This window comes from Phalaenopsis equestris, unplaced genomic scaffold (genome assembly GCF_001263595.1).
Source record: "Phalaenopsis equestris unplaced genomic scaffold, ASM126359v1 Scaffold000162, whole genome shotgun sequence".
Taxonomy (NCBI): domain Eukaryota; kingdom Viridiplantae; phylum Streptophyta; class Magnoliopsida; order Asparagales; family Orchidaceae; genus Phalaenopsis; species Phalaenopsis equestris.
The window spans coordinates 259,725-275,880 of record NW_018164604.1 but is presented as its reverse complement, the minus strand read 5'-3'; positions in this window follow the sequence as shown (position 1 = coordinate 275,880).

Here is a 16,156-nt window from a genome sequence, read left to right as displayed (position 1 = left end):
ACTTTATTTGATCGAGCCTCATCCTCAAGTCTTGTGTTTATCCTTTGGGATAGATACAGGATTTGAGGTACAGTGCTCTTTCATTTTAAACTATGAAAATTATGGGGTCAGTTTGATTTCATACTTCAACGTCCTTCCGAAGCGGGCGACGGGATTTTGATTCCAGCCACCGACAGCTTCTTACGTGCAACCCCACAAACCAAACAACCCCCGAAATAACGCCGACACAACCCTATAAAAAAATCTCGTCTTCTCTCTATCTCTAACTCAAGCCCCCTTTCCTCTCTCTCACGCCACACACAAAAGCCTCCTCTTCTACTCTATGAAGTCTTCTTGTTTAATTTTGTACGTCCTCCTTTGAAAAAGAATTCAAAATTCCCTCCAACAGTCAACTCTTTTGAAGTTAAAAGATGTGTCATTTGATCCAAGAGTCATATCCCTTCGTAAAAGAACCTTCAAAAGTGTGTAGATGCATCGAATTACTCAAAAGGGTGTGTAGAATAAGTGTATCTTTCAAAATTTACATAAAATTTGTCTCAAACCACCTTAATTTGAAAATTTCTTCCCTCATGCATCATGTGTTAGTTCTCTTGATTTTGGCGCATCATGCACCGATCCGGCGCATCATGCACCGATCCGGCGCATCAAGCGCCAGAATCGCAAAAATCGCTATTTTGGCTCCAAATTTCGTTCTTTTTACCATTCTTGCTCCAAGTGCGTAAGAATGATAAACATGCAACAAAAACATAAAAAACTTTTCTTTAAAGTGCAATATCACAAAAAATAAGCATAAAACAAGTACTTAAAACACTATATTATTTTAGTGTATCAACCCTCAACATCAACTGCAGGGGCCTCTACATCTCGCTCTGCTTAACTTAAAAATATTATCGAGTAGCTTATGATTCAAGAAATGGATATAGTTAATAAACAAAATCAGATTGGAGAAAATGGAGCAAAAAATGCTTATAAAGATGAGTATAAGCAAAGGAGAGTTCAACATGATATAGCTTTTGAAGAAGCTTTGGATAGATATCTTAGGAGTGAATACAATGTGGAATTTCCAACTTGCCCCAGTTTCACTTCTTATGCTCCTATTTATGAAGAAGAAGAAGAAGAACAAGAAGAAGAATATGATGATTATGATGAGGAGGACGACGATAAGGACTAATATTCTTAGGAGTTTAGTTTATTTTGTTTGTTTGTCTATTATTTTTTATTAAGTTGTTATTTGATGTCATTTAAAATAGTTGTGGTAAAAACTTTCATTTTGTGTTGTGGATCTAAATTGTAATAGTAAAGTAGATTTTTATTTTTTCTGCACTTTTAGTATTTTTCAGTTTTTGTTTCTATTTTTTTGATTTTCAAAAAATTCTTTTAGAATATATTATATTTCATTTAATACTTTAAAGCCTGTATTCTTAAAGTTAGTACCTACAGTATAACAGAGCCCAGTTTCATACTAAAAAATCCTCAACATGTTAGTTTTTATTTTAATTCATTTAATATTTTCTTTTACCTACTGAATTTTGTACTAAAAAATTTTTAAATCACTTAAAAACTTAAGTTTCTAGGAGGGAAAAGTTCTTTCCAGATGAAGTAAACTAAATTTTAAGATTTAACTTTAAATGACTATATATATGAATGTTTATGAATATTATGATAAATTTAGGTAAATGTTTTTTAATAATGAAGGTCAATTTTTAAGTTAAGGATATTTCGTATGAATAGATAAGACTATGTTTTTTATTTAAAGTAAAGGAAATTGAATTTTTGAAGTACTAAGAATTTTAGAGTTTCATGTAAAAATAAAGAATGAAAGTTTATGAAAAATCATAAACTAATATGAATTTATAAAGTAAAGAAAGGTAAGGAGTTTTAACTTTAAGAAGGGGATAGTGAAGTTCAAAAATATTAAATACTATTCAGATATAATAATCCTCACTTGAAAAAGAAAAAGAAAAGAAATGGTTGAGAAGATCTTAAAAGAAAAAAAATGGGGGAAAAGAAAAATGAGTGGGGTGAAGCTTGAGGAGATGTCTATTCAAAAATTGGCTTCACTTAAATCAACTTAACGAAAAGACTTTATTACATTTTCCAAACTTGTACTGGAGTATTAATAGCATTTCTAGTAAAGTTTTTATGAAGTTCTTTTTCATATGAATCTTATAATTATCCTTAATATAACAAATTGTAATTTTTCTTGAAATAAATAGAGATTCATAAATCTTAAAGAGATTCATAAATCTTAAATTAGAGATTCATAAATCTTAAATTTGATTACTAAGAACTCTTAGACTTCAAGTTTGAATCTAAGTTATTAATGATTTTTCTAAAATATTACTATTTTATATATTAAACTAAAGTAAAGGAGTTACAAGTTAATCTCTTTCCTAAGCCATATGTTTTTATGTAGTAAAAGTGTTACTTGAGGACAAGTAACATTTAAGTTTGGGGAATTTTGACACATCAAAATAATATGTTGTTTTAAGTATACTTTTTATGCTTATTTTTTGTGATATTGCACCTTAAAGAAGGGTATTTTCATATTTTTGTTGCAGGTATATCATGTTAGGGCATTTGGAGCAAACGTAGCAAAAATGACGAAATTTAGAGCCAAAACTGTGAATTTTTGGAATTTCGACGCCATATGCATCAGATTCGCACCAGATGCACTAGAAATGACACCAAATGTACTTGATTAGTGCTAGAAGCACCATTTTATAGAGAGCTAACACCAGATTCACCAGATTTGGTGCCTAAAGATCCAAAACTCAGAACAGCGCGGACTTAAGTAAGCTGGCATTTGATGTGCCAGAACTGGCACCAAATGCGCCAGAGATGACCTTTTTCAGATTATGGCTATTCAGAATGAAGTTTGCATGAATTTTCAGAGAGACACTTATTCTAAACACCCCTTGAAGTGATTCAATGCTTCACAAATTATTATCATTTAGAACCATCGAAAAAAAAAATTCTTCACAAAATCATATCTCAAAGTAGGGAGAAGGATAAAGAAGACTACTCATAATTCATGAGAAGAATATGACAAAAAACAAATTTCATTTATAAGAAAAATTTTACAAAACAAAAGAAATAATAATACAACTTATCTCACAATCCTTCCTAAACAAATGCCTAGAAGTTCTCTCCAAGCCTTTCTCTCTTTACAATCACTTCCAAATCTCTTCTAGAAGTGTAATGAAGAAGAAATCTCTCACCATCCCTCTCCTCTTACAACCCTAGAAGAAAATCTCCTCTTCTCTCTCTACCTCTAACTCACGCCACCTTTCTTCTCTCTCACGCCACACACAAAAGCCTCCTCTTCAACCCTATGAAGTCTTCTCTTCAACTCTATGAAGTCTTCTTCTTTTATTTTTGGGCTGCCACATTTGGAAAAAAATTCAAAATTCCATCCAAAATTCCCTATCCCTCCAAAACTCCCTCAAAAAGCTAACTCTTTTGAATTCAAAAGCTATGTCATTTGATCCAAGAGTCATATTCCTTCATAAAAGAACATTCCAAAGTGTCTAGATGCATTGAATTACTCCAAGAGGTGTGTAGAACAAGTGTCCCCCTAAAAAGTTGCGAAAAAATCGTGTCGAACTGTCTTCAATTGAAAAACTCATTTCTGGCGCTTCATGCGCCAGTTCTCTAGATTTTGGCGCATCATGCGCCGATGTGGCGCATCATGCTCTAGAATCCCAAAATTTGTTGTTTTGGCTCAAAATTTTGTCCTTTTTACAGTTTTTCCTCCAAATTTCTAAGCATGATATACCTACAATAAAAGCACAATATAACCTTTTTTAAATTGCAATATCACCAAAAATAAGCATAAAATATATACTTAAAATAGTATATTATTTTTGTGTATCAAACTCCCCCAAACTTAAATGTTAGTTGTCCTCAATTTACACTTTTATTAAATAAAAGAATATGACTTAAGATAGAGATTGACCTATAACTTCTATACTTTAGTTTAAGAAATAGAATAACATAATTAAAAAAAACATTTAAGAACTTAGATTGAAACTCTAATTCTTGGAATACTTAGTAATCAAATTTAAGATTTTTGAATCTCTATTCATTTCAAGAGGAATTTCAAGTTTTCACATTAAGGACATTTAGAATATTCATATGAAAAAAAACTTCATGAAAACTTTACTAGGAATGCTACTAATATTTCAATACAAGTTTAAAAAATGTAATAAAATTCTTTCTTTAAGTTGATTTAAGTGAAGCCAATTTTTTATTAGACATCTCATCAAGTTTCTTCTAACTTATTTTTCGTTTCTTTTTATTTCTTTCTTTTTTCTTTTAGGATCTTTTCAATCCTTTCTTTTCTTTTTTTTTTTCTTTTTATTTTTCAAGTGAGAATTACTATATCTGGATAGTCTTCAATAATTTTGAACTTCACTATCCTCTTCTTAAATTCAAAACTCTACACCTTTCTTCACTTTATAAATTCATATTAGTTTATGATTTTTCATAATATCTCATTCTTTTATTCTTACATGAAACTCTAAAATTCTTAATACTTCAAAAATACAACTTTCTTTACTTTAACTAGAAAATCATAGTCTTATCCTATCATACCAAATATCTTTAAATTTAGCATTTAACCTTCATTATTAAAAAATATTTACCAAAATTTAATATAATATTTATAAAATATAATATTTATAACAGAAGTACAATCCTTTAAAGTTAAATCTTAATATCCCATGCCATGTTAAATTAATTTTAAAAATATAGGTACTTAAGGAAAAAAATGTAGTTTACTCCTTTTCAAAAGAAATTTTTTTGTTTGTCGAACTTAAATTTTTAAGTGATTTTTTTTAAAATATTTTTATTATAAAATTTAGTATGTGAAAGAAAACAGTAAATGCATGAAAATAAAATCTGATCTGTAGCAGATTTCTGACTATTAAACTAGGCTTTGATATATTGCAGGTACAAACTGTAAAACTACATACAAGCTTTAACGCATTATATAAAACATACTATATTCTAGAGAACTTGTTAAGAATTATAAACAGAAATATAAAAACTTGAAAAACTAAACTGAAAATACTCAAAATACAGAAAAAGTGAAAGGCTACTGTTCCTATTACAAAGTCAGTTCATAACTCAACATAAATTTTCTTACTACAACAGTTTTCAAATAAAAGCTCATCATAATACAAACATCAACAAAAATCAAACATTAAAAACAAACTAAACTAGACTCATAAAATATCAATCCTCATCTCATTCCACTTCATTATCTGATTCTTCTTCTTCTTCTTCTTCTTCTTCTTCTTCTCTCATCTCCTTCCTCTGCATCATCTGATTATTCTTCTTCTTCATCATCATGAATGGGAGTATAGGGAGTAAAACTGGGAAAAGCAGTAAAGCCCATATTAGGTTCACCCCTAAGATGTCTTACCATAGCATTCTCAAAATCAATATTATGCTGAACTCTCCTCTATTGATATTCATCATTATAAGCATTTCTTGCTCCTATCTCTCCAGACTGAGTTTAAATATTAACTATGTCCATTTTTTGAATCATGAGTTGATCCATAATACTTTCAAGTGATGCAGATCGAGAAGTAGATTTCCTTACAGCAGATGTAGAGGGCCTATCGCTTCTTCCACTTCTAGATTCAACAAATAATTCTACTCTATGAATCATATGCCTCCCAATCGGATTCTGTGCCTATAATCTCTCTTCATTTCTATGGGATTCTACTTCTTGATTGTTCACATAGAGTGAAAATCAAGGCAGGGTATCCTAAGCCTCCAGCTGTAGAACTATCAGCTATACTCTGAGCATGTTGAACTATAAGTTCACCAACATCTATTGTCTTCATTAGCTGAATGCAATAGTTTAGTAAAGTTCTGTCTTTAGTAACATCCGCCAAATGATTTGTTGGCAACAGTCTGGCAGAAATGAAGTGGTGTAATACTTTTGACTGAATAGTCATCATGGAAGCAAGGAAGCTAACTATCTTGTTATTCTTAATCTTCCATTCCACTCTTCCAGCAGTCAAAAATGCAATCACATCCTCCAGTGTTGAATTAGTTATAAAAAATGCAGCATATTCAATGAAACATATGTTTCTAAGCCCATAAAAAGCATTGTTCCTTTCAGCAGAAAATTTAACCTGCTTACCTCTCACTAAGGTGTGATCTTCAGTAGTGAAGCTCCGGTTTGCATAAAACTCCAAAACCATCAGAACAATGGCTATTGTAGTGAAGTAGCAGAATCTTTCCAAGTTCCTTGCAAGAATCAGTCCCTCAACCTCGCCACTCAGGTTTCCAAACGCTCGATCTTGGATCATTCTTTTTATCTCAATCTGAGTATTTATATTTGGCTTTGAAACTAACCAATCTTCGTGCATTGAAGTCCTCGGACGGCCTTCGTCTCTTAACTCAGGGAGCCATCTAAAAATTCTACAAAAATCCAAATATAGCCATAATAAATCACTAAATTAAAAATTTAACTCCTCAAGCAAGATTATTTGGTAAAAAGCTTTTCACCATGAGTTTTCTTCAAGCTTGTTCATAAAAAATCTCAAATATTGGATCTGCTAAATCCATGGTGAAAGTAAAAAATTTCTAAGTTAAAGTGAAACTCTTACTAAGAGAAGATGAAATCTATGGGTTTTAGCCTCTGAATCCTTCTCTTTTGCTCACAATGTGATGCCCTAGACCAAGGTCTTGAGGTAGGGGATAACCTAAGCAACTAAAATGTAGTTTGTCCGTGTGAGTTTGCAATTTTCTAGGCAATAAGGCATATTCGGAATTTTTGTGCATCATGTGCCAATTTCGTGAATCATGAGCCAAGGCTCTGTAAATTGGTGCATCATGCGCTAGAGCTTAAATTCACCAGATTTGGGTTTCTATGGAAATCAGCTCCAAACCGCTTTACGTCAACCTCTATTTGACTCAAATAAACCTTTCTAAGCATATATAAAGATCACACTAACAAAAAACATTCACAAACAACACAAAACTCATATTTATATATAAAATCCATGTTATTACAAACTACTAAAATTTTTCAAGCCAACAACTATACAATTCAGTGTTCTAAAGCAAACCAACATCCTAACACTAAAATCTAAACATCAAATATCAAAACATAAACATAGATAGTGTTCATTAGAAATGCAATGCAATCCAACTTAACAAACTAAAACAAACAATACTAAATAAAATGTTATGTGCATAAATTAAGATTAAACATCTTCTTCACTATCGTCCTCCTCAATATCTCCAATAGATTGGTGCTCACTTATAGGTTGTAGAAGGGACGAAATGGAGAAATATCAATTGAATTTTACTCCTCAACCCAAGCATGTTTCTTGAACATATGTAACAATTAATCTTCAATACGCCTTTTATATACAAAATATTCCTTCAGTCTCCAATCCAGATGATCCAACATTTCAGTAATATTCTTATTAACATGCATGAGATTCTGTACATCTTTCTCTATCTTCTTGATCTTCTTTGAAATTGCACTTGAGTTGTAGTAGGGATGAACAGGTGATGAACTCTGAGATCCTTGATTCATCAATACATTCATATCATTTTCATCTCCCATTCCAATACAATTGCAATAGACTTTTGGATCCATCGGCTTCCAAGGAAGTAGCAGTTTTTCCCAAATTTCATAAGATACTTGCGATTGACTGAGTAATAGGATAAAAATGGATGGATATCCCAGTCCAGATGCAAATCCATTTACAATCAAACCCAAAATCGATTTCATAATAATACCTCCAACATCAATAGGTTTTTCAGTTTGGATGCAATAAGTTAAAATGATGCTCTCTTTTGTTACCTTACTAATCTTCATAGTATGCATTATTTTGATGAAATGAAAAAATGTCAGGCTTTTGAAATAGGATTTAGAAATATTGAAGGAAAACTTACATTTCCGTCATCTATGGTCTCCCAATTTGCATCTTCGTCCGTAAGGTAGTGATAGAGTTCATTCATATTCTCTTTTGTAAGGGTAAAGTTTGCATAATGGTAGATAGACACATTTTCAATCATAAACATCTCTTTTATTCTTGAAGGAGTGAATTGCACAAACCTGCCTCACATGTAAATCATTCCTTGGTTGATCCCATTAAGATTTTCATAAAATTATTTTACTAAAGAAATAACAACAACGACAGTTATGTAGCAAAGCACTTCCCAACGCCTTTGTGGAATAGCTTCTTCCACTAGATTATTTGGTGTGTTGAATCCTCAATTAACAATTCCTTTTTCTTTGATAAGCATCTTCTTCACTAGAACTCGATCATGTAATTTCTACGCATCAAAACTGACGAAATATCTCAGGTTAAAAATTCTAAATCTGGCTGACTTTTTAGAGTGGGAAGCCATAGATATTGAAAAGTAGTGACTCTTCCCTTATTTTCCACCCTAAAATATGGTTTGGAGTCGGTTTTTAGAAGTTATATGGACAAGAAAATGCCAACAACTACCATTTGACATGTTTTAAACATTTTCGAACCTTTCGGCTCATCATGCGCCAAATCTGGGGCATCATGTGCCAGCTCTCTGGAATTCGGCGCATCATGCACCAGTTCCAAAAACTTCGCCGTTTTGATTTTGATCCAATAAATTCTAATTTTTCCATAAAACTAGGCAAATAAAGTTTTTTTCTAAATATTTTATCAAATGCATGGACTACATAAAGACTTTAACATAAATATAAGAAAGATATTTCAAACAAAACAAACTCAAAAACTAACTAAACAATGATGCATATGGGTTGCCTCCCATAAAGCGCTTAGTTTAATGTCGTCAGCCCGACATTCCCAGTCTTATTCTGGGTGACCCAACATTATAGTCTCTTTAAAAGCTGGTCTTTGACCATCAAAATATGATTTCAATCTATGCCCATTCATTTTAAATATTCTTCCATTCTTGAGGTCTTCAATATTAACTGCCCCATAGGGATAGACTTTTTTAAATGGCCCTTTCCACCTGGCCCTTTCCACCTAGACTTCAAATTTTCTATAAATAATTTCAATCTTGTATTATATAATAAAACTTCTTGTTCAGGTTCAAATTCCCTTTTTATTATCTTCTGATCATGCCATTCTTTCATCTTTTCATTATAAATCCTTGCATTATCATACATTCATTTCTAATTTTCTCAAGCTTGTTCAATTGCATTAATCTTTTCTCACCGGGTTCTTTCAAATTGAAATTGAATTCTTTTATTGCCTAATAAGCTTTAAGCTCCAATTCAACTAGCAAGTGACAAGTCTTCCCAAAAATTAATCTATAAGGGGACATTTCTATGGGTGTTCTTATAGGCTGTCATGTATGCCAATAATGCAGTATCCAATCTAGTAGACCAATCCATTTACTAGGATTAACACTCTTTTCCATAATTCTCTTAATCTCACGATTAGATACTTTTGCTAAACCACTAGTCTTGGGATGATAAGCAGTTGTAATTCTATGCATTATTTTATATTTTTCCACCAATCTTGCAACTGCTGCATTCCTAAAATGAGATCATCCATTGGTAATGATTACTCTCAACATTTCATATCTGTTAGAAATATTTTTAATTAAAAGTTTTGAAACACTCCGAGCATCAAAGTGAGGTAAAGCAGTTGCTTCAATTCTTTTTGAAACATTATCCACTGCAACCAATATATAAAAATTCTTAAATTAAGGTAAAAATGTTCCCATAAAATTCAATCCCCATGCATCAAATTAAAATTTAGAGGCATTTCATTTCTTCTTGAAATATTACCAACTCTCTGACACAGATCACATGTTCTGATATATATGTAAACATCTCTAAATAGAGTTGGCCAATAAAATCTAGATTGTAAAATTTTATGAACAATTCTATCTTTCAAAAAATGTCCTCCAAATTCAAAATCATGACATTTTAAATAATTTCCTGAATTTATTTATAATGCACACATCGTCCCATCATTAAATCTTTACATTGCTTATATAAATAAGGATCATCCCAAATGTAAGATTTTGCATCTTAAATGGATTTATTTTTTTGCTTTTTTTTAGTCCATATCCTAAAATACCACTAACAATATAATTTACAATATAAGCATACCAAGTTATTTCTCATCCTTTTACAACATAAAGTTGTTCAGTAGGAAAAGTTTCATTAATTTCATTTTCCAAGTCAAGTATTTCTTCTTGTTCAAGCCTAGATAGATGATCAACAATTTGGTTATCAGTCTCTTTCCTATAGACTATTACAAAATCAAACTCTTACATAAGAAATAGCCGTCTAATTAATCTTTGTTCAGCATCCTTCTTTTGCATCAAATATTTAATAGCGGAATGATCAGTATGCACAACGCATTTAGCTCCAATCAGATATGATCTAAAATTTTCAAAAGCATGCATAATTGCTAATAACTCTTTTTCAGTGGTAGTGTGATTAATTTGAGCATCATTAAGAGTCTTACTAGCATGGTATATAACTTTAAAAATCTTATCATATCTCTGTCGTAAAATAGCTCCAATTGCATAAACACTGGCATCACACATTAATTCAAAAAAATTCTCCCAATCAAGTGAAACAATTATAGGAGCAGTGATCAATTTTTTCATTAAAGTCTTAATGGCTTTAAGGCAATATTGAAGTCAAATTTTGTATCTTTTTTCAGAAGTTGGCATAAAGGTTTAGTAATTTTTGAAAAGTCTTTAATATATCTCCTGTAAAATCCAACATATCCTAAAAAGCTCCTAGCTCCACTTATTGTAGTAGGTGGAGGTTGGTTTGATATAACTTATATTTTTGCAGGATCTACTTCCATGTCATTTTCTAAAATTTTATGTTCAAGCACAATTCTTTCTAGCAACAATAAATTGACATTTTTCCCAGCTCAATACGAGATTAGTCTTTTCACAACATTTGAGAACTTTTTCTAATTGATTTAGACATATTTCAAATGAAGTTCCAAATATAGAAAAATCATCCATAAACACTTTAATCCCTTTTTCGATAAAATCACTGAAAATTGACATCATACATCTTTGAAATGTTGTAGGTGCATTACATAATCCAAAAGGTATTTGTCGAAAAGCAAAAGTTTCATAAGGTCTAGTAAATGTTGTTTTCTTTTGATCCTTTCGAGCAATAGGTATTTGATGATAACTGGTATATCCATCTACAAAATAAAAATATTTATGCCCAACTAATCTATCCAACATCTGGTCCGAAAAGGGCAAAGGAAAATGATCATTTCTTATGGTAAAATTTAATTTTCTATAATCTATGCAGATTCGCCAACCAGTGACTTATCTTATTGATATTAAATCATTATGCTCATTTGTCACTACAATCACACCTCCTTTCCTTGGATTTACTCTCTTCGCAACACAGTGAATTGGACAAACCCAAGCACAGTTTGAAATAGGATATATTATTCCAACATTTAACCATTTTAAAATTTCTTTCTTTACAACTTCTTTCATCATAGGATTTAATCTCCTCTAAGGATAGACTCTAGATTTATGTTGATCTTCTAATAAAATTCTATGCATACAAATTGAAGGACTGATTCCTTTAATATCAACTAATGTCCCTCTAAAGGCTTTCTTATATCATTCCAAAGTTTCCAACAACTGTTTTTCTTGTGTATTAGTTAATTTTGAGGGTACTAGAACAAGTAATGTAGATAAATCTTCATAAAATGAATACTTCAAATGTGTACGAAGTGTTTTCAGTTCTAGTTTAGGGGGTTTCCTAACAGATGGAATTAAATTCTTATTACCTTCTGTAGGATCTAACATTTCAAATCTTTCCTGAACATAGTCCATATCATCTTTACTCACTTCCATAGACTCATCTTGAAATTTATCCTGATCGTGATATTCCATATATTCCTTTTTAAATAATCTTTCAAAATTTTTCTTGAAATGTTCATGGATTAAATCTTCATTAATATCCATTTTGAAGCATTCAATCTCTTTCTCTTTTGTAGGTATCTCATTAATTTTGCAATAATAAATGTAACTTGTTGATCATTAGCTCTCATAGTTAGTTCTCCTTTCTACACATCTATCAAAGCTCTTTTAGTGGCTAGGAAAGGTCTTCCTAAAATGATAGGAACTTCTTTATCTTCCTCCATATTTAATATAATAAAGTCCATAAGAAAAATAAATTTATCGACTTTTACCAAAATAACTTCTATAAATCCTTTAGGATAGGTAATAGAGCGATCAGCTGACTGAAGAGTTACAGTTGTAGGTGAAATATCTCGTAAGCCCAACCTTCTCAAAATTGATAATGACATAAGATTAATATTGCCTCTTAAATCACATAAAGCTTTTCAAAAAAACCATTCGCTAATAGCACAAGGAATTGTAAAAATTTTAGGATCTTTGGGTTTTTCAGGAAGCTTTTTCTGAATTATAGCATTACACTCTTCACTAAGTGCAACAGTCTCCTTATCTACAAACATCCTTTTCTAATTAAGTATATCCTTCATGAGCTTCACAGAGCTTGACATTTGTTCCAAAGCTTCAATAAATGGAATGTTTATCGTTAATTTCATCAAAATTTCCAAAAATTTTGAAAATTACAAAAATTTTGAAAATTAATTTTGAAAATTAATTATCTCTATGTTTCTACTTCAATCTTTGAGGAAATGGAGATGGTGGTCTTTCTACAGTGATATTCATTGGTTTAATAGGATTTTCTGCTTCAAAAAGAAAATCTTCAGCAGATTTTTCATTTTCCACCTCATCTTTTTCAACTTCAACTTCTTGTTGAACTCTGGTTTCTAATTCTTTTCCACTTCTCAGTTGATTAGCTTTAATTTTCTCTTTGTTCTGATCATTAGGATTTACTTCAATATTACTAGGCAATGTTCCTGGAGGCACAATGTTTCTGGAGGTCTATTGCTAAATGCAGTTGCAATACATCTCAATTGATTTTCCATGTTTTTGAATGGAGCTCCTTGACTTTTTCATTGACTACCGATTTGCAATATCAATTCTTCCATTGATAGCTTAATCTCCTTACTTTGCAAATTATTAAAATATGAGGGGTAATAAGGTTTATAAGCTTGATTCCATTGATTATTGGAGTTTTCCAATGGGTTTGCAGCAGTGTTTCCCCATTGCGGATTTGTAACATTAGAATTATTGTTTCTCCATCTAAAGTTTGGATGATTCTTCCAACAAGGGCTATAATAATTGGCATAAGGGTTATTAAAATGATTGTTTACTGCATTTAAAGTCTAATAAGAAGATTGAGATTTTATCATTTTTCCCAATGAGTTTTCCTTAAGCGCAGGTGTTGTCTGAGAATAATTTATTCCATATTGATCTATCTTCTTTGATATAGCAGTTATTTGGGTAGGCTAAATAGGTATAGCATTAGAATCAATAATACTAGCTAGAGGGCCATTAAAAATTATTTGTAGCCATCTCTTCAATTAATGAATATACTTCATTGAATGGTTTTGACATTAATGATCCACCACCAGCAGTGTCAATTATCGATCTAAGAGATCCAACCAATCCATTATAAAAAAATAGAATTATTAAGCAATCTGGCAACACATGGTGTGGAAACTTTCTAAGGAGATCTTTGAATCTTTCCCATGCTTCATAAATTGATTCCCCTTCAAATTGACAAAAAGATATGATAACATATCTAAGCTTAGCAGTTTTTTAAAGTGGGAAATATTTACATAAGAACTTTTATGATAAATCTACCCATTCTCTGATAGATCCAGGTGCTAACAAATTTAACAATATCTTAGCTTTATCCCTTAGTGAAAAAATAAAATGTCTAAGTCTGCTAGCATCATTCGACTCTCCATCATATTTAAATGTAGCACACAACTCTAGAGAACTAGCAAGGTGTAAATTAGGATATTCAGTAAGTGCTCCTCCAAACTTTTTGTTATGTAACATTTGGATAATAGCAGGTTTAAGCACAAATGAATTTGCAGCTACAGTAAGGTTATGTATACTTAAATGAATTTTATCTGTTGTAGGATTAGCATAATCTCTTAAAGGTCTCTGATGATGTTCATTTTCATTTGCAATATTATTTAAATTGCAAGCCATTTTTCTAAGAAGATCTTTCTCTCTTTTTTGTTTTCAAAATTTTCTAACAGTTCTCTCTAGACCAGAATTGTAAGGTATTAAATTTTCAGATCTTACACTATGCATAAATAAAATAAATGAGATAATTAAATACAAGCAAGAACACTTAAATAAGAAAATGTTCAAACTAAAGTACAAACACTCTTTTTTTATATATTTTATGTTTTTTGAAATAAAATAAACTAAAATACTAATATTTTCCATTACTTCCCCGACAATGGCGCCAAAAGCTTGATGCGGGGTAATTTAGTGTGATAATTTTGCAAATATTTTTAATATTACAAAATCACACACAACATATATATAATAAATATGCAATATAATCCCAACAAAAATACTATTTATGAAAATAGTTTATATTTTAAAACTCTTTTTAAAAGGCCAAATCCCTTTTAATATCAACGAAGGCCAAATCCCTTATAATATCAACGAAAATATACGTATCATTCAAGTAAGAAAGGGCTCTAATGGAATCCAAGATATCGATCTCACAGAGAAGTTGGAGAATCTTAAAGTGAATTATGAAAATTATTTTTATAACAAAAGCAAAAACTAAAGTAAAAGTAAAGTGAGAAGTTTGAAAATTAACTGCTCAAGTGAATTCTAATTAAAATGTAGATGTAAGACTACTGAAGTTAAACTAAACTAAATACTAAAGTTTCAAAAGTAAAATTATGACAATTAAAGAAAATTTTTGTTGTGACGGAAAGTTCAAATTTAAGAAAGAATCCTTCTCCTTTAAAATGCATATAGGAATTGTGAAGAAATTGAAATCATTTGAAAGTATATATAAAAACTATTTTGTGCCAAATAGAAGCAATCATATTCCTTACCCTCTTCCGAGTGCTATAAAGAACATTGACTAGTCCATAGTTTGGTCTCTAATTCCATGTCTAGGCTAGGAGGATGCCAATAGCCACTCCAGAGCTCCCATTATTCCTTGCTCTGAGGGCTAATAATCTCACGTTAGTTTCCAATCAACTGAACCAAATTGGGGATTTTAATTTGTAACCTTAAAATTTCCAATTTTGCATTCCAATAAAGTATATTTCCCTATTTATTTACACCCAATCCCATGGGTGACATAGTCTCCCATGAAATTAAATGTGATTCTCCCTATGTTGTAAAATTATATATCATTTAAGGACATATATCTCTCAACATGTTTTAACAATTCAATTGGGCAGATCAAAAAGTAAATGAAGATTGGAGTTCAAATCATCTCAAATTATTATCTTCTAGAACCGTGGAAAATAAAATCTATTCTTTATAAAACCATATCTTGAAGCAGGGAGAAGGATAAAGAAGACTACTCATAATTTATTAGAAGGATACGACAAAATAAGAAATTCAGACATAAAAACAAGTTTACAAAAAAAAAAAATAATATAACTTATCTCATAAACCTTCCCAAGCAAATGCTTAGAAGTTCTCTCCAAGCCTTTTTCACTTTACAATCATTCTACATTTTTTCTTAGAAGTGTAATGAAGAAGAAATCTTTCACCTTCCATCTCCTCTTACAACCCTAGAAGAAAATCTCCTCTTCTTTCTCTATCTTTAACTCACGCCACCTTTCTTCTTTCTCACGCCACACACAAAAGCCTCCTCTTCAACTCTATGATGTCTTCTTCTTTTATTTGGGGCTACCTCCTTTGGAAAAGAATTCAAAATGGCCTCTAAAATTCCCTCCAAAATCTACTCTTTTGAACACATAAGATGTGATACAAGTGGCATATCCCTTCATAAAAAAACTTCCAAAGTATCTAGATGCATTGAATTATTCCAAGAGGTGTGTAGAACAAGTGTCACTTTAAAAATTTGTGCAAAATTTGTCTCGAACCGCCTTAATTTGAAAAGTCATCCCTAGTGCATCATGCACCTGTTTTCCAAATTTTGGTGCATAATACGCCGATCTGGTGCATCCTGCGCTTGATTCCCAAAATTCGCTGTTTTGGCACCAAATTTCATTCTTTTTACCTTTTTTGCTTCAAATGCCTAAGAATGATAAAACTGCAACAAAAACACAAAAATCCC